Source organism: Myotis brandtii, unplaced genomic scaffold (genome assembly GCF_000412655.1).
Source record: "Myotis brandtii unplaced genomic scaffold, ASM41265v1 scaffold112, whole genome shotgun sequence".
Lineage (NCBI taxonomy): Eukaryota > Metazoa > Chordata > Mammalia > Chiroptera > Vespertilionidae > Myotis > Myotis brandtii.
In genome coordinates, this window is record NW_005353838.1 from 10177071 (window position 1) to 10197642 (window position 20572).

Here is a 20572-nt window from a genome sequence, read left to right on the forward strand (position 1 = left end):
TTATTAAACTTATTGGAAAGCAGGGAGACCCAAAGGCAAAATTAGCTTTGACTTTATTCCCTTTGATGTTAATGGTAAGTTTGAGTAAATACTGGGTTATTCATTTTCTCATATGAAACTTTTGAAGGATGTGACTGGCTTCTGGTAATCTACCCATTGATGATCATTGGCAGAGATTCCATTCATTCATTACGAGATACAGAATGGTAGTCTTCTAATTCTAACATTCTTCAATTATTAGCTGGAATGCTTCTACAAAGGGAAATGGCTGAATCAAGGCCTCAGTCACCCTGAGGTATAGCATGTCATAGAAAAGTGGGATAAAGGCTGAATCTTTTTTTTTTTTTTACCAGTTTAAGAATGAGATGGTTAGCTAGCCTTTTCCAAAGATTGCCAATTTTTTTTTTCCAAAGGTAGTCATGAACTTAAGGGTTTAAACATATTTGATGTGTTTTAATTCATCTGCATTCATTATGCTATTTCGGCAATTTTCAACCTTTTCCATCTCATGACACACATAAACGACTAAAATCTGCAGCTCATCAAAAAACATATTACATTTTTTGCCAATTTGACAAAAAATAGGTATAAAAAAAAAATAGGTATAATTTTGATTCATTCACATCAGATGGTTATTGTGTTGGCTGTTGTCATTTTTTTAATTTGATAATCTAAGGGAAAAGAGATCAGTGCCCCTGACTAAATAGACAGGTATTTCATGCTTTAAAAATTCTTGCAGCATACCGGTTGAAAATTACTATTCTAGTTAATGATCAAATTGTATGATTTTTGGCTGGGGAAGCCTCTTCTCATTGGCTTCTGAACAGTACGTAAATGTATATATTTATACATTTGTGTGCATGTATATATCATGTGTGCATGCATGTGTTAATCAGTCATATCTTTATCTATCTTTCTATTTATTTATAGCATGGTCCTACTAGTCTTTGTTCCGTGCTCATCATATTTTTTGTTTTTGGACCTGGAATCAGCCATTTCTTCAAGGAGCTGTGATTCCTTTAAATGCAAATAGTATTTCAAGACCCACTATGAACGCTGAAGGTGGTGACTCCAGTGTGACTAGTCGTTTTTTCTAGGCCTTTTCAGAGGCTAATGTTAAGAAATTTTACCTTTAAGTAAAATGCTTCATGAGTTCATACTGAATCTTCCATTCAAATAGAAGATTACTAAAAAATTATAATTAGTTGAAGAAATGTGGGGTGAATAACCAAGGACTGTAAGATATTATAGGAGGAGCTAAGGGAATAGCTATACAATCATAGAAACTAGAACTGTAAAGGGATCTTGAGATATATGGTGTGTTTTTTTGCCTATTGCTTTCTCCTTCACAAAAGCTACTTTTGAATGTGTCTGAGAAGAGATTCAAGAAGGTGAAGCTTAACTATTAGTCACTGGTCTCAGCAGCAAGGCAATGGCTGGGGGCCTTGATGAGAAGTGACTTATGTAAAGTGAGGAGATCAAATAGATAACAGCAGTTCAGATGGAGAATTTTGTATTTTGCAAATTTCAACTTTGGTTGACACATCTTCAGCTCTTATCTCACTTGGGAGTTGTTTTTGGAAAAGGGCTTTTATATCTAGAGGTGAGACATTTGGTGTGTGAAAAGGACAAAACTGACTACCTACAACGGTAGCTCTGGTATTCCTTTTTGGTCAAGCGAGCTCTTTGTCATCATATTGTCACATTTCTACTACTGATGTTAACTTTAATGTTGTTGTTGTTGTTATTATTTAATGAGAGGCAGCGTGTAAGACACTTTGGAGTTTAGTATTATACAGGGTGGAACCAAAAGGCCCTGGTTTCCATGTCCCCTGGTTAGTCTGGATGGCATATGTGTTCACACATGTAGTTTATACCCAAGGCAAAACATACATGCATGCATATTATCATAATTAGAGATGCAGACTCGAATTATTTTACTTACTCCACAGGGAGACCCTGTTTTAAATGATAATTTCTTTTGCTTTTGTTTTGCAGGAACTGTTCCCATACAGAGTTAAAATGCTAGTCTCAGAAGTATGTCCCTTTTCAAATCAAATATTTGTAATAAATGAAGCAAATATCTTAAATATTCTCAAATGTTTGAGTATTAAATTTTCTTTAATGCATATTGGAAAAGAGAACGTTTTTTGATGGAGAAAATGCAAATTTCCCAGCATTTAAGATTGGTATTAATATGTTAGCAAAATTCTATTTCATTATTATTTAGAATCTGTCTTCAAGGGGAGCATTTTATGATATATAAATGATCATTGTGCTTGTTTAGCTCAGTGTTCATTTTCAAAGACGAAATGTTAATATTTTGAAATAGTGAAATGCAGTATTAGAAGGACAGGCTTTGTTTTGAAATATCAAAAGGAAACAAAATAATTTAATAGACCCTCTCTCCAGGACTGTGGCTCCACTACATTAAAGGCAGAAGAGACTGGCCTTCATTAAGATTAAAAACTTCTGCTCTGTGAAAGACAATGGCAAGAGAATGAGAGGACAAGCCACAGACTGGGAAGATATTTGAAAAAGGCACACCTGATTAAGAACTGTTATCCAAAATACACAAAGAATTCTTAAAATTCAACAATAGAAAATAACCCAATTTAAAAAATGGGCCAAAGACCTTAACAGACACCTCACTAAAGAAGAGGTACAGATGGCAAGTAAGCCCATGAAAAGACGCTCACCTCATGTGGCATCAGGGAAATGCAAAGTAAGACAGCAGGGAGATAGCCCTGTACTCTTAGAATGGTGCAGGCCCAGAACACTGAAAGGTGCTGTGAGGATGTGGAACTACAGGAGCTCTCTCGTGTGTGGGAATGTAAAACGGTGCGGCCACTTTGGAAGTTTCTTTCTGCACTATCCAGCAGTCATGCTCCTTAGTATTCACACAAAGGAATCAAAATCTTATGTCCACACAAAAACCTGTTTATAGCAGCTTCACTTATAATTGCCCAAACTTGGAAACAATCAAAATCTCCGACACTGTAGGCTTTTGGCGGGTTCTTTTGCTGGCCAGAGCCACATTAGGCCCACATTTAGAGTAGAGAAGAGGACTGTGGCATGTTCAGCTGATGCTCGGGGAGCTGTCCTAGGGGGCCCCCTTTCATGATGACCCATGAATGGGCTGTGCTAATCCTGTTCTAATGGTTCCCCCTGGTGAATGCCAGTTGCTTTGTTCAATAAGATCTTTTAGTTATTCTTGAATTCTGGAAATTATTTAAGCAGGAACAACTAAAATCCATAGATGTGCAGAAAAAAATATTAACTCCCTTGAAATTACTTGATCTGATGCATCATTTTATCATATATATGTGTCCAAATTGATCATCACACCAACACTGGGTTTATATGGTACCACTTCCTTTAAAGATGATAGAGCAGTTCACAAATGCTGGTTAAAGAACAGGGACCACGTTCCTCCAAGCGCCAGATCCATCCCTGTAGCACCTCTATGTCCTGTGAGTTCCCTAAGGAGCTTGGAAACAGCTTTGGCTCAGACAGAGGAGTTGGGGCCCATTTCACAGGCGAATCTTTTCTATCAGATCCATGGAAAACAGGACCGATTATAACTAATTTCTAAACTGTGTGACTAAGCAGGAAGAAACCAGAATATATAGCATGCGATATGAACAAAAATGCTGCCTCCCAGCTTTGCTTGCCTCCACTCATTGCCATGACCGACTATCTTGGACGATGAGAGGTTGAGGTAAGTCACCAGGGACAGAGTGGACCAGCTTGTTCTCCTCACCCTGTGCCTTTTTGGGCTGTCTCCTGCCTCCTTTGCCTTTTATGCCCTCCTGGAATTTCCACCCTGTGCTTCAGCTGGAAGAGCCCCCTTGGAGCCACTAGGGTCACAGCCAGCAGCTGAAGAAAGGCCGGGAGCTGGGCCTGCAGTAGGATAGGACACTGAGTCGGCAGCTTCCCTCCAATATTAGTCCCTTTGAGCATTTTTATGTGAGGAAAAGAACCCTGTGCTAGTTTAAGCCACTAGAAATATGAGGACCCCTTTCAACACAACATTTCATTGTTTCGTGGTGATAATTGGGCTTTAATGCATTCAGTCTGTTGACAATACTTGCTCTGTAGGTGCACTTGTGAGCCCCTTGCAGTAACTGCACAATCTCCCAGGGGTCCTTGGGCCATAGGTTGAGATCACTGCTAAGGACTTCCAGGGGAGTGTGAAAACTCAAAGAAGAATATTATCAGTGGGCACAGTGGGAGTTTTAAAATATTTTATTTTTTAGATTTTCGTACTGATTATTTGTTTCCATTAAAAAAGTGTTTGTGTATGTGTATAAATTGACTAGATACTGCCCCCAAAGTTTGCATAGGACACCAGTTTAATTCATGCTGTTTTCAAGCTCCAGGGTTGAATAATCGTCCCATAGCTGTGTTAGAGGTCATAGAGTCTTTGACTTAGACCAGCTCTTGGAAGCCTGGTATTTTGGTGGCAAATATGAACTGTATCAGCATGCTTCCCCTACCACTGGCCTAAGTCTGACATGACTGAAGCATGTATGCTATAGGCTGAATGTTTGCATCCCTCCTAAATTCATATGTTGCACTCCTAACCCCCAAGGTGATGGTATTAGGAGGCGGGGCCTTTGGGAGGTGATTAGGAGCCCTCATGAATGGAATTTGTGTTCCTCCAAAAGAGGCCCCAGAGAGCTCACTTGTCTTTCCATCTTGGGAGGGCAAAGCTAGAAGACAGTCATCTGTGAACCAGGAAGTGAGTTCTCACCAGATACCCAATCTGCTTGCACCTTGATCTTGGACTTTAGAGGCTCCAGAACTGTGAGAGACAAATGTTTGTTGTTTAAGCCAACCAATCTGTGGTATTTTGTTATAGCAGCCCAAATGAGATAAGACAATGTCTTAGATTCTTTAATATATATTTTAATCCTCACCTGAGGCTATTTTTCCCCCATTGATTTTTAAATTGTAGAAGGGAGGGAGGAGGAATAAATGGAGAAAGAGAGAGAAATATCAATGTGAGAGAAACACATTGATTGGTTGCCTCCTGCATACGGCCCTACTGGGGCTCTGGGGCTGGGGATTGAACGTGCAACCAGCTAGGGCTGTACTGGATTCTTAAACCTTTCTCTTTAGTTTTCATTATCTCTTATCCCCTTCCCTCTTCTCCCCCCTTCTTCTCTCCCTTTCTTTCTTCCTTCCTTCCCTGCTTTGTTCTACAGATATCTGAGCACCATGTAGCTTAGGGAAGTTTATAGACGAATAGTAAAACATGTGACTAAAAAGAAATCACAGAAATCTCTTAATTGCAAACTGTGATAAATGCTGAAGCAAAAATGCTGGTGCTCTGAGATTGTGTGACAGAGAGACACAGGCCCCTTGCAGGATCAGAGAACCTTCCCTGGGGAACTGACAGTTGGACTGAATTGGGATTAACTAGATGATAAAGAAAGGAGTGTTTTCCAGGCAGAGGAAACAGAATGTGCTTAAAGGAAGAGCAACTATGCTGTGAGATGAAGCAAGAGCAAATCACACTGAGATTTGTAGGGCCTTTCTGTTTGGGATTCTGGTCTCAGTCTTATAAGTGGGCCTTCATACGTGAAATGCTTTCTTGTGTCCAGATGAACACTGAGCCTAATGAACTATTGTAAATGTGTTCTCTGATTTTCACGGGTTAATACTAACCACACAGCTCTTTATTGACTGTACTTGTCAATTTGGGCTTCCATAACAGAATGCCACAGACTGGGTGGCTTAAACAACAAAAGCTTACTTTCTCACAGTTTGGAAGACTACAAGTTCAAGATCAAGACACCATCCAGGTTAATTTGTGATGAGGCCTCTTTTCATGGTTTGCAGACAGCCACCTTCTCACTGTGTCTTCATATGGCCTTTACCATGTTTGGAGAGAAAGAGAGAGAGAGAGAGAGAGAGAGAGAGAGAGAGAGGGGTGGGGGAGGGAGAGAGAAGGACACAAATTTTATCAGATTAGGGTTCATCCTTGTGACCTCTTTTAAACTTAATTACCTCCCTGAAGGTAATAGCTCAAAATACAGTGACATGGTTGGGGGGAGAATGGGGGGAGGTCTTGAGCATATGAAATCAGCACATAACACTGACCTATATAACCTGGATCATGACTTTGGATGATTGTCCCCAAGGCAATACCTCATATGGGCAGGTATCCTGGGAGAGGACCGGAAGTGAAGCTCTGCAGCGTTTGGGTTTTTCCCTTTGAAAACCAGTGGGAGAACCAAGCAGAAACCGATTCTGTTAGGTCATCATGCTTCATCAGGGAAGCTGCAGGGCTGTGGTTGACCAACTTGCTCATCTCTAAAGTGGTTGTGGCTCTTGTGAGGGGGCAGGTGGCACCTCACTGGGGTGCTGCAGGTCAGCAGGACAGTGAACCTGAAGCCTTAACACACAGAGGTAGGCTAGAGACTTCAAGGTACAATTTCCTGTCTTCAGGTGGTAACTGGTAGCTTCAAGAATCACTTGACACCTGCTATATATATAACAAGTCCACAGAGCAGAAAATTATGATGCTAAAACAATTCAGAGTTCTTGCCCTTTTTGTGAGAACAATGATAACTAGTGTTAACTACATTTGATTGTGAAGCTCATGCTTCTTTTTGGCACTTTTAAATTAGTGATGCTTAGAAAAGTTACATTTGAAAAAAGGATACTGGGGAGATGAACATGCAAGGCATCCTATGTGTCATTCTCAAGGTTATTTTCTGGCATGTTGATAAATATGGCATTATCAGGGTCTTGAGCTCTATTGGAAGGGGAAGCCAGGGAGGTGTGGCTATTTTTGTTTTTGTCAATGCATCACAAGCTGTCAAAGTCAAGTTTATTATTTTCCCCTCAATGACATTCATCTGTCGATTATCTCTTTACTTTCCCAAATTTAACTCTTCCATATTCTTAAGCTCTATTATAGGATGGAAGGGTTAATGAAAGAAAACTTAGAATAACATAAGGTACCTCCTGTACTCCTTTGCCAGATATGTTATATGTAAGTATAGCTGTGTACTGTCTTGTATTTTATAGATTTGCAGACTTCATAGGTGGCAGAGAAAAGTGAAAACCTGGAGAAAAGAACATTGGACATGAAACCTGAGGCCAAGAGAAGTACTGTGGAATGATAAACTAATGAACAGGAAGTTATCAAGGATATTGGTACTGATAATCGTACTTGCTGTGTATAAGACACAGTGCTAGGCATTTAAGTACACAGGAAGACTTGGAACAAGCAAATGTTAAAATTTACATTTTAACTTAGACCAGCTGTAAATTTAAGCAAAATATAAAAGTAATTGAAGAAAAGTACCTATGAGTTGTCAAGGGTGGTATGTGATTCATTGCCAAATGAATAGTGCTACCAATGAAGTGATTGTCCCCAAAGAAATACATCATGTGGGCACGTATCCTGGGAGAGGACCGGATTTTCTCCACTAGCATCCAATCTCCTTAACAATGAAGACCTTGTATGCCCTGTTTGCAATGATTAACATAGCATAGTGTTAGGCATTCATTGGAATGAATGAATGAATGGTTCAAGGCTAGAAAACTAATTGTTTTAAAGTAAATGGGTTTTTTGCTTGTTTATTAAAAAGGTAACACACAGAGAGGCACACAATTCTTAAATGTAGGCTCAGTTAATTTTTTGTATTTCTGTGTACAAAACCACGTTCATATGAAGTCATGGTGCGTTTCCAGCACACTGGAAGGTTCTCCAGGCCTCCCAGTTTGTACCACCTAGCAGTAACCACCATTCTGACTGCTGCTGCCGTACTCAACTTCATCCTGTTTTTTAACTTCTGTATAATTACAGTTATACAATGGTCCCTCTGGTGAGATTCAGCCATGTCGCTGTTGCTCTTACATGCATCAGCCGTTAATTCTTTTTCATTTCTGTGTATTGTTCTTTATGGACATTTGTGTTATTTCAAGTTTGGGGCTATTATGAATAAAGCTGCTATGAACATTCTAAGATTTATCTTTTGATGGACATAAACACTCACTGCTCTTGGGCATATATCCAGGAGTGGAGTTACTAGATCACAGAGTATTATTACCTTTAGCAGATATTACTTGGTTTAGCAGACATTTTTTCAAAGTAGTTATACCAATTGATTTTTCCACTGGCAATGTATGAGAATTTAAATATGGATCCTAAATTGTTTTATAGGTTTCAGTAAAGTTTATTCAAAATGTATAAAGACCCATTAAAACCAAGGGAAGGAGGGAAGGGAGTTTTTCAAGTTAGCATTGCTCATTTTTCTAGACTCTGAACCCTCAGGGCCAGACACAACATAGGCATTCAGGTGGTGTTTGAGTGGATCCTGAGATAGGCCTATAGTTTAGGAAGGAAGTCGACTATGAGAGCAGAGCATAGTGGCAGCTGATTATGGAATTCTGACCCTCACAGATATCAAGGCTCCCAGCTTTATCCCTTGCCAGTGTCATGATGTCATTAATTCAATAATCTGGAGAGTCTGCTCTGTGCTGAGAACTCGTGTCCTACTATAGCTGCAAAATAAAATTGAGGGTGTTAGGCAAGACCCGTAATAACACAGTGGCTGGTCCAGGGATGGGTTAGTGACCAGAGCTTCCCTCCGCTCCCTGAGCAGGGCAGGTTTGTGGACTGCACCGTAAGGGAAACTGTGATAGGGCCCTGTAGCAGGGCTGAGGGTAGGCTTAGGTCAGGTCTACACTAAGTAGGACAGAAAGCAGGCAGTGAATGCTTTCAAAGAAGTTCTTCATTTTGGCTCTCTTATCAAGGAAAATCTTCTATTTTCTTTGTGTGAGGAAGAGGATGAACAGGGAGAATCACAAGCATGACTGTGAATAATTTCAATCTGGAAATATAAGCAGTGTGACTGTTGGGTAAAGCTGCTTTAACAATAATAAAAGCGAACTTTGGGACCTCCTGAGTACCAGCTATTCTTGTTCAGTTCTTACTATAACCCTGTGAAATGGGTCCTCTTAGTAGCCCCATTTCTCAGATATGGAAACTGAGAGACACAGAGAGAAGACATAACTCTCCCGAGGTTGGTCACACAGCTAGAGCATGACAGAGTAGGAATTTCCAGACACCAGGCTCTTAGCCACTCACGGCACAACAGCTGTCTATTAGTTTTGGTGCTTAAAAAAAAAGTATTTTTCAATGACAGTTTACATTTAGTATTATTTTGTATTAATTTCGGCTGTATAGTTTTGATGCTCTGAAATTTTAAATTTATGGTCTTTATACGGGCCTCAAAAAGTTGACTATTTGACTTGAACACTTCAACAACTTTTGTATGTAATTTCTCCCTGTGACGGTAGATTTGTAGTTTGAAGAAAGCATGATGTGTAGAGGTATTAGACTAACCCATAAATCTCAGTTTTTAAAAAGAAAAATTTTAACCTAATATTAATTGATCTGTATCAGAAAACCTGTGCGTTGGCAGCCAAACGTTACAGTAATGTCTGTAAATTTACATATACTATTTGTGTATGCTCGAGAACTAAAGAATAATTCTGAAAAGTTGTGAGTTACAAAACCTTTTCACATAATTACCATCTGGGCACCTGTCTTGTGGTATGTGCTGTACAAGATAATCTCCAAAGCATCTTGAACTAGGTTTTATAGCCAAATCCCCATTTTTCAGATGAGGGAATTAAGGATTAGATAGGCTGAGTAAACTGTCCAGCATTTCATAGCTAGGAAACCTCAGTGCTGGGATTTGAACTAAGCCTGTTTAATTCTAAGGGCCAAGCTCTTTCTATGATACCGCAGGCTTCCATTTGTGCAAAGGAAACACTCAATTTCAAGGAAATTGCCCTTGTGTGATAACATCTTCTGCCCGTCTCCCCCATCCACTTTTTAATCAGTGTATGACATCAAATTAAGTTTCCAGGAGAACAATTTTGAATTGTAATGATGGCATTGTTCACTGTGTCAACATTTTAAAATTTATTCCGATTTTACTGCCAATACCATCTAAATACCGGAAGCTTTAGTCAGAAGAATGCTAATAAGCCTGATTTAGTTGTCAGAATTTCTGGGGAGGGAAGGGGGGAATCTAATGAGCAAACAAGTAAGTCACTGTGAGCACCAAATAGAAATCTAGCTGAATTGATACAGCAGAGGCCTAAGAAATGGGGCCGTTTGGAATAATTTCATCCAAGTAGCATAGGAGGTAAAAGAGACTGACCAAGAGAAATTAGGTCAGTTATTCAGTTAATCCATATTTGAAAAAATGCATATTATACCAATCTTATACTTGCTTTGGGTCTATTTTATCATTTCAAAACACTGTGTAATTTATGACAGTCCCACTAACAATGTTTACCCAATTTAAGAAGTTGTTAACATTATTTTGACCTCCATTTGCATTTGGGAGGTATATTTGCACTTTACAAGAAAATAAGTAGTTACTTTAAAGATGGGTAAGTTAAAACATTTAGCATCTCCTGCTCCCAGCCCCAAGGATTCATACCAGTAATCCAAGAGACACCAGCAATGTGATATTGGAGACTGGATGTTCCAGTTGTCATCGATATAAAAGGTAGAGCACTCACCGGAAAATTTCCCGTTAGCAGGGCACTGAGTTAAGACATCCTTATAAGAGTGTTCTTTCATCTGGGTTTAGGATTTTGGTCATCTATTCTTTCAAGATTTAGGGCTTAAGAAAATTACTTGTGTTTAGGAGTGCATATTAAAACTCATTTATCTAACAGTTTGTCAACTGAGTAGGCAGAGAAATGCTATCTGTGAACATAGGACTACAAACTGTGGGCAGCTGCCCAGGGGTCTGGGCAGAACGTGCTGATCAGCACAGCCCTGGAGCTTCACCCCTGAGTGAAGTCAGCCTCTCCATTGTGATCTAGTAAACACTTCCGTTCGTGCCACCCAAGTGACCCATTAGGAGGAGCAAACTTCTGCAAAGCAGTATCAGGATGCAAGGGTTTAGGAGGGTTTTTTTGTTCATCTTTCCCTCTCTTGGCTTTTGTGGGCTCTGATATAACCAGATTCTCTGATTTTTACATTTTTGTGGGGTTTTTTTGTTTGTTTTATTAATCCCCACTGGAGGATGTTTCTCCCATTGATTTTAGAGAGACTGGAAGGGAGTGGGGAGGAGAAGAGAGGAGAGAGAGAAGCATTGATGTGAGAGAGCCACCTCAATCAGTTGCCTCCTGCATATGCCAAAACGGGGAGGGGGGATACTTCAACCCAGGTACATGCCCTTGACCAGACTCGAACCTGAGACCCTTTGGTTTGAGGGCCGATGCTCTAACCACTGAGCAGCACTGGCCAGGGCTAATTTTTGCATTTTGGTCCTTGGATATTTAGAGTTTAAGGCATAGTAGACATGGTGATGGAAATTATTATACACACAGGTCTTGGGAATTCTTTATCAAATCCCAGAGGTGAGCAGTGCTTTGAGACTGTAATAGGGGAAGCACAGGACCAATTATCTTATGATTTCTCTAACTTGGAAGTGTATTATCAGTTCCGTGAGTGGGAGGGAAGCTTTTAATACGCCGCTGTCAGCAGTTGTTGGCAAATCAATGGATGGTAAATGTAAGCAGTGGTTGCCTTGCCCTGGGAGTAGCATGAAAATTCTCATTTCTCAACTTGCTTTACAAGAAAACAAGTCTTGTTGCATGTCGTTTTTACTGAAGCCTTTCTTCAGCAAAGCTTGTCTGAGTGCATGCTCCTGTCCATTTGGTTTCAGTGATCAGTCACAATGAGCTTTAGCACACTTCAGCATACGTCAGTGAAGTGTGAGACCTGCCAAGTGCAGATATGCCTGTGGTGCAGCCGGGCTTGCAAAGGTGGAGCTGGTGTGGATATTGCCCTCGAAGAGTCAGGTCTTGGGAAGAAAAGACACACATGTCAAAATCTCTGATCAAAATGGACTAAGGAAAGTCCAAGAGGTGCTGAGCGAAGATTATGGAAGTTAACCTGGAGAATTACTTCTCACTGAGCCATAGATAGGAAAGGACTCCATGTCATCCACATGGGGTCTTAAAGGAAGATGGGATTCCGGCTTTGGAGATGTAACGGCAAAAGTTTTGTAGCTACAGGAAACCCACAGAGTAGGCAGAGTGGGTTTGTTAGGGAGAATTGCAAGAAGTTCTATTTGGTTGAAGATTTCAAAAAGCCTTGCGTGAAAGATAAAGTTGGAAAGTTAATTGGGGTTAGATTATGGAGGCCCTTTAATACTAGGATAAGGAATTCCGGCTTTATTCTCTTTCCTTCCTTTTAAATATGAACTCAAGTGTTTTAACTTAAGATCCGATTATTAAGTATGTTTATTAATAAAGACTAAAGTGACCCTTTTGGCAGTTTGTTGCAAAACAAAGAATAATACTGTTACACCACTGCAGTGTTTGTGGTATGGGTCAAAATGGCTGTTTTTTGGTTCCAAATCTTCCACAGAGCCATTGCCAAAAATATCACATAACCCTAACACTCAGATGAAAGTCAGCTGCATCACTACATCATGTACTTCTTAGGTTCAGTGATGTTAGGATCTATGTTTCACAGCTTCTTTTTTTGACGGGGTGGGTGGTGCTAAATGCCCAATATCCCATTTCCCTGGCAAACAAGCTGGTTTGTTTGAAAGCTGAGTCATTAAGCATCTTTATCTGTCTTCCCAGATTTAGCATTTTCCCTCCATATTGGGCACTTGGTAGGCAGTGAGGTGGCTCATTGATTTTCCTCCCAAGCATTTCCAATTTCTTTCTATTCAAAGGAACTTTTTTAATGTACCCTGTGGTGTGCCTTGGAAATATTCTGAGCTGATATTTTTAGCTATTGGAGGCTAATAGGAGAATTTTATCAGATAGGCTTGAACCACTTTTAAATGGGTAAAAACATTAGTGAAAAGGGCCACCTTTGTTAGTATTCTCTGGCTAATTAACTCAGTTAACTAAAACTTGAAGTTTATGTGGCAGGGTCAGATGGTTTTGCTTTGTGATTATCTCTTGGAGCCTCTAGTCCTGGCCATTGATTTCAATAAATAATTATAATAGCAAGCACTTACATAGTTTTACGTGTTTTAAACTCATTTAATCCTCAGAATAATTCTAAAAGGCAGTACTGTAACTATCTCCATCTTTACAGATCATGAAGCAGGTACTGAGAAGCTATGTAACTTGTCCAGAGTCCCATTACTGGTACTTGGCTGAGCCAGGATTCAAACCTACGTATTTAGGCTCCAGGGTCTTTACTCTTGACTTCATGAAAAATTCAGGGACAGCAATAAGGATGCCCCCAGACTTAAGTAAACACTATATGTGTCTAAATACTTAAGGCTATTTATTTTGTGCAGTGTGAAATTTTTAATCTAAGAAATTTCAGGCCAGTGTTATGATATACAGACACCAGAAATCTATTTAGCATCTTTTGTTGTCCACACACACTTGGGTACGGCTTCCCAGAGGTGACGTGTGAGACCTGATCCAGGATTTAAAGGACTCCCCAGGCAGAAAAGAGCATTCCAGCTAGAAGGAACAGCACAAGCAAAGGCTCAGAGAGATGAAATAGCATTCAGTGTGCTTGTTTGGAGGAAAATACCATGTTCACTGTACCTGAAATGGTGGAAGACAAGAGTGATTGAGATGCAATTCAAGAGTGCAGATTGTACCCTTCTGTGCAGTTTTAAGATTGTCCTCTCAGTGTTCCTTCACTGAATCTTAAGGACATACGCAATTTTTTATATAAAAGTCCAGAGGGTTCCTGGGGCTCTGAAGCTCACCAATAGGCCCAGAGTCCCCTTTCCTTCAGGCAGTAAAGAATAATTGAGAATAGAGAATAACACAATCAAATATATGTTTTAAGAAAGACGATTCTGATGATAAGGAAAGATGGCCTGGACAAGAGAATGATCAGAAGCAGAGAAGCCGGGGCCTGTTGTCAGTAATCTAAGCCAGAGATAGCTGAGATGCAAAAAGTAAGCCATATCTAAGAAATATATTTGGGAGAAACAAGTGAGAGGACTTGGGGTGAGTGGAATGGGATGGTTACAAATGGAATGCTTAAAAGTAATAGTTGTTTCTAGCTTGGTTTAAGGATAGATAGGGTGTCATGAACTCAAACAGGAGACAAGGAGAGGAAAGAGGCAAGGGTAAAGGTAATGGGCTTGATTTGTAGACTGACTGAGTTTCAGGTGTCTGTGCGATATTCCAATAGAAATGTCCAGTAAACAAAAATATAGTCTGAAAAAGAAGTCAGGATTGGAGAGAGAGAGATTTAGCAATCTCTAGCAAATGGTAGGTTAAACATTGAGAGTGAGACAGGGCCATCCTGGGGAAACCTAGGAGAAAAGCTTAAAAGGGCAAAGGAAGAGTATTCAATAAAGCTGGCTGGGAGGAAAGACTCAGGGGAACAGCAGCAATATGGCGCATTTGAGGGCTTCCTTTGTGCTGGGACCATTCTGCACACTTTCCATGTATTAACTTGCTTGATGGTCAGACACCTCGTGAAAGAGTTGCATTTTACTCATGTGGAACCCAAGGCACAGGGCCACTGAGCCCGTGAATCGCTTTCAGTGGTAACCCAGTGGTAGCGTTATTAAGCTGATGTCACTGAATAAAGATAGTTTTTGTCATAACTCTTTTATAGATTTAAATATAGATTGGTCAGCTTTGATGATAATAGTACTTACTTTCCCCCCTGCTCTATCAAGTATATAAGGTGTGATCACCAGAATTCATGAGGAAAGTATGATTTGAGACTTCCACAAATTTCCAAATTCCCTGGCTTTCTCTCACATGAATATTCTGTCAAGATGCCTGCATTTCTTAAAGATATTTTTATTTAATAAGTTAAGCTTTCCTTGAAGTCTTCCCCCAATTATTGAGCCTTTTGGGCATTAGTCAGAGTACTTCCTGAAATGATTTTTTGAGTCACATTTCCATATTTCCACTGAGAATATATGCTGGATTCTCTTAGCAGTGATGTAAGACATCTCCATTCTCTTTTTAATTTACCCCAAACTTCTCTTGTCTCCTTGAATTCATCACTTCCTTCAAACTTCTTCATTTGGTTTCCCCTTTTATCACTCCACTAGCAGTGGAGATTTCCATTGTCACCCATTTTCTCAGAGTAATTTTCCCCCCTCACTTCATCAGAGTTATGCACATTAAGGAGTGAAGAGCAACGAAACCACACCAAGGTGCCACAGCTGGGCTATCTGCTAGGACAGGGTCAGGAAAGTAAAGTCCAAGGGCCAATTGTGGCCACCACTCTTTTGTAAATAAAGTTTTATTGGAGCACAGCCATACTCATTCATTTACTTATTGACTATGGCTACTATCCTGCACAGTAGCATAACTGAGCAGTTGCATCACTTGATAGACTGCATGGCCCACAAAACCTAAAATATTTACTCAACTGGACCTTCACAGGAAAAGTTTGCTGACTCTTGCTCTATAGCAGCGGATCTTAACCTGTGGGTCACGCGACCCCTTTGGTGGTCAAACGACCCTTTCACAGGGGTCACCTAAGACCATCCTGCATATCAGATATTTACATTACGATTCATAACAGTAGCAACATTACAGTTATGAAGTAGCAACAAAAATAATTTTATGGTTGGGTCACAACATGAGGAACTGTATTTAAAGGGCCAGAAGGTTCAGAACCACTGCTCTATAGCATACTACTTAGAGAAGATTAAGGTATGTCCTAGGCATGTTTCTAGTGCTCTATCTAGAGCTAATGGTGTGTTTTTTAAATAAAATTTTGTTCAACTGAATAATAAATGAAGGGGTTTCTGTAATATTTGTTCTTTGGATATAAAACAAAGTTGTCAAGGGAATAATAAAATTGTAGACTCCTTTAAGAAATCTGTAATCAGAATTCTTACCTGTATAATCAGTCATCTGAATTTTTGTCAGTATTAACAAAACTGTTTAATTTGGAAAACATTTTTCTTTGGATTCTTAATAGATGTCATGTCCTTTTTTGTGCTCAGCTTTTGGGATTTAGAGAAATAAAATATTTTTTCTACCCGCAGGGAAAAAACAGGTCAAGTTGAACCAAGTCAAATATAAACAAAACAAAAAAAATCAGGAAAAATTGGCCTGGATCATAGAAATATAACAGATTGAGAAAACTACGTTTCATATTGAGTAAATTATTTTAGTTTATTAGCATGTTGACCATACTTTATATTACTTCACTCATGTTTCTGAATAATGGATGTGCTTTATTTCCCATTATTTTGCTAAGATAAGAAATATTCGAGACCAGATAGGATCGCAGCCTGCCCTGTCAAATGGAAGATCCTCACTTGCCCCTCCTGGGTGGGTGCCCACTCTCCCAGGTAGCTGCTCTGCCCTCCCTTTTGAGCTGCTTCTGTCTTCTGAGGTCCTCTCTGGCCTCCAGGTTCTTTTCCTTCCAATTTGTTCTAGATCTGGCTTCCTGAAACATAACCACATGACTTTACAGCCCAACCAATGAAATCTGGTCTCTCACCAGCATGTAAGATCTTCCACACTGTTCCAAACCTCATCTCTGCCTTTCTTTCCCCCACTCTCCTTTTTTGTACCCTAGACTCTGGATACTGGCACTACAGTCTACACCAAGCATGTTGAACTCATGGCCGGCGGGCTACATGCCTCGTTTATTTAACTTTCCTATCTCTTGATTTTCATATATTTTCCTCACTGTTTGAAATCTCCTCGATCCATTTCTGCTTTTCTAGTTCTTGCTTGAATCTACTCATTTCTCAAATGCCTACTTTTTTGAGCAACTTCCTCTGATCTGCTTCCTACCCACTTCACAGATTTTAAGCTAGAATTATTTTCATGTCATGAACATCCATAGCACATTTTCTGCTTTTGTAGCTTAAACTGGTTATTCGTGTATTTTTACTATTATCTGTGGCTAAATTCTAAATGTAACAATCAACAAAAACAAAAGGAAGAGCTTTGTTTTTGTTGATTGTTACATCTCTATGTCTTTCTTAGTGTCTGGCTTTAATGTTTGTATATAATAACTGGCTTATTGTGGAGTGGACAAATCAATCAATACTTAATGGCAGATATAAGAAAACTCTATGTTACTTTACCTAGTGAATTTTAACTTGTTTGATGTATGGTAGCACTAATGAGATTAGATACATTTCCAAGTTAAAGTCTGCTCTTCAATTATTGACAAGAGAGGCACAGTAGTTGCCAGGTGAAAGTGCCTGGAGTTTGTTTTTCATCTTCAGGAAGTTACCCCAGCATAACTTGTTTCCATAACTGTTGGGTTATAGCACTAAAACTATTCTCCAACAATTTAGACACTGTAGAAACTCTCAGAGTACTTGGCAATATCACAGGTAGAAAGAGAAAAAGCAATTGTTTGTCTAAACATTGCTGCCAGTAAAAAAAAAAAAAAAAGCAAAATAATGATCTTTTCACAAGGTATTTAGTGGATATAGTAGGCAAAGTAAACAAGATGATGAAGAAGGGTCTTATAGCATGTCTTGTGTTACATTTTCTGGGAAAGCAATTTAGGATGTTTAACCCTAAATTAAGACCAGTCCTTCATGGAAATGAAGTAAGCATTGAATCCAAGTCATGGGCCACATAATGAATAGAAAAGAGCCCGAAGTGTCTGGTCTCTTGTTTGTATTGTGAAATGGACTTTGCTATGTGCACTGCCAACTTTGTAAAACTGCTCTCTGGTTATCCTGGTTGTCTTTACTGACTTCACTATTTTAAGAATCTTTCTTTAGTATTTTACAGAATGATGAAGTTTGTTTTATATTCTATGCATTAACTTAGTAGCTATGCAGGACACATACATCATGTGTTCTGAGGTGCTTGAATAAGAAATGAGTGGAATGTGTGGGGAGTATGCTGGACAAGAATCTGGTGTATAATGGGCAAAATTCAGGCTGTGGGAGGGTGAGTCACAGGACTTACAGGAAAAATTCTATTGCAAAGATAATGGACCATTTGCTTCCTGAATGAGCCATTCAGAAGGAGCCCTTGCCAGATCTCTAAACTCCCCAATGAGATTTTGCAGATATTCCTATCGGAGTACTTGTTGGCATAGAAGACTTTGTTCGAATCAACCTTTCCAACTTTCAATCTATTAATAGCTTAGAAGGAGGATGCCGGGGGCCTTTTTGATCTGTAAAAGATATTGTTAAATTAGAACATGATTCTTTTTGTGTGTGTTGATAAAAACCAGGTATAATTTTTGTTTGAATATCAATTTTGGCTATAGTTTAAAAAGGAAACAACCTCTTCCCTTCTCTGAGTTTATTTCTTAGTGAGAGCTTTAAGAATTTATCTTCAGTGTGTGTTGTCACAACGTGTAATCAAACTTGAACTTTATAAGCTTAGTACCTTTGGACTTCTGCCCACACGCAGTTTATGTGCACGGTAAAACAAGACCCTGTACAGTTTCTTAATTGAAATAAAGGTTAGTTGCCATTTGGTTAATGTCCTTTTTTTTAAATAAAACAATATATTAGTCACCTGGAAATTTGGAATTCGAATGTGATAATATAAATGTTTCTGCCCTATTCAAGTGTTTCAAGCTGAATTAAAACAAATACTCCTAATATTTCTGCCTTCAGTAACTATCAGGGATGATTGATTATATCTGAACTGTATATTGATGGACTGGTAATTTTTTATACAGAGTAGTCAGCCTCCCTGAAGGCTATCGAAGGCACTCCACTTTATCGTGGTTGTCTTTTTGAAAGTTGCACAGAAGGTCCATATGAATGTTAATTATAGTCTCAGAATAAGCCAAAGCCCTTATTCCTTGGCATTGCATACACAGTGTGAAAATACACACTTTTGGCAAAATGGACAATAATAGATTCATTTCTTGCAAAGTGGGCATAAGCCAAAGCCTTGTAAATTTCACATTTTAACTCTCACACTTACTCTGTGCAGGGAAGTAAGATCTGGTTCCCAGAGTCCACACAGCCCGGTAGGGGAGACGAGAAGTATAGGCAACACGTACGACCAGGATCACCTTACACCAGTAGAATTGACCAAAGTGCCAGATGCCATGAGAAGATGTCCCTTTCTAGCTGGGAAGATCAAGGGAGGAGCTGAGAGTTGTGGATTTGAGCTGGATTTTGAGGGATCTGTAGGCAAAGACTAAGGGAAAAGATGACTGAAGTGGGGAACTGCTTCTTGGGCCAATGTCTGGTTTACAGAGGCTGGAGACAGGACACGCAGAGTGTGTGATGGGGAAGAAGGGGGAATCCCTTAGGTACGGCTGGCTGTATTCATCCTGCCTTCTCCCTCAGCTCTGCTCCTGGACTGGGGGAAATAGAGGTGGAAAGGTAGCCGTGATCTTACCCTGTAGTTTTCTATTCTCTTTACCTTCTCACTTGTCAATGTACGATGGTAAGAAGTTATGGAGAATAAGACTAGGAAAGAGGAATGGGGTGGAGGTAGGAAAACTGAAATGCAGTTTAGCACAGGGGGCTCTTTACCTCATTTTTCTTTTATTTTCCTGTTTTAGTATTCTCTCCTTTTCCAAAACTTGGCAGAATACATTATAGGAAAGAACAAGGAAAAAGAGGGATAGGGGAGTTTCAGTAGTTGACCACTCATATTGTTCTGCCTATAATTATACGGGATTAAAGAGCATAGATTGAGTAGTGTTTGCAGAAAATAAACAGATCTAATGCTGAGCATACAAAAATAATCTTGATGGACCCTAACCTTAGTTCTTCTATGTCATCATCATAGTCATCAGTTAAATTTTATTTAGGACCCACAAGACACATGGACTTGTCTTACAACATAGTAGAGATTAGAAATTTATTTATTTATTTATTTTTTTGTAGAGGTGGAGGGGATTTAGATCAAACATTTTCTGTCTTTTTTGGCAGGAAAATGGTGCTTAAAGGAACATTCACAGCAGAGGATGTTGGGTAGACATAAATCTTGCACTTTTATTGAGTCATAATCTTTCAGGATATGTGTGTATAGTTACTTTTTCCTTCTCCATAAGTAAAAAGAGAAAAAATCAGACAGTTAAAGAGTAAGCTAGAAAAATAATCAGACTGAGGTTGTTATTTTTAAAGCTGCCTTGTGAAGAAATGCACCTGCTAGAGAGGCTCGAAGGAAAAACTGCTGTCAAATTTTAGGACCTGAGAGTAACCGAGTTAGCTTCCACTCTGGATTGCTTGTCAGGTTTTTCTTCTCCTTTTTAAAAATCTTTATTGTTGAAAGTATTACATATGTATCCTTTCCCCCCGCCCATTGTCCCCTTCTAGCCCCACCCCAGCCACCGCCCCAGGCCTTCATCACCCTATTGTCTGTGTCCATGGGTCATGCATGTAAGCATACAAGGTCTTTGGTTGATCTCTTCCCACCCTTCTTCTTTTTTTCCTTGAAGTGAACCTATTTGATCTTCTCATAAAATATTGTTTCCTTGCCTTCTGAGAAACTATGTGAAGTTGAAAGCTGTTCTTTGATAGTATAATTAGCTTTCTGCTACAGGACTGTTCTAGGAGTTTGGGGACAGTTCTACTCTGTTAGGACTCATTAGAGGCTATTCGTGGGTCTATCAAGGCACTGGTATTGAACATGGATGTGCATGTGTGATGAAACC

At 39.5% G+C, this 20572-nt stretch overlaps 1 protein-coding gene across 9 annotated transcripts in view; it reads left to right on the forward strand.

Annotated features, from left to right (window-relative positions):
* The window catches only part of OSBPL6 (oxysterol binding protein-like 6), a 173492-nt gene that overhangs the window by 59844 nt on the left and 93076 nt on the right, over positions 1 to 20572 (forward strand). The window lies entirely within an intron of this gene.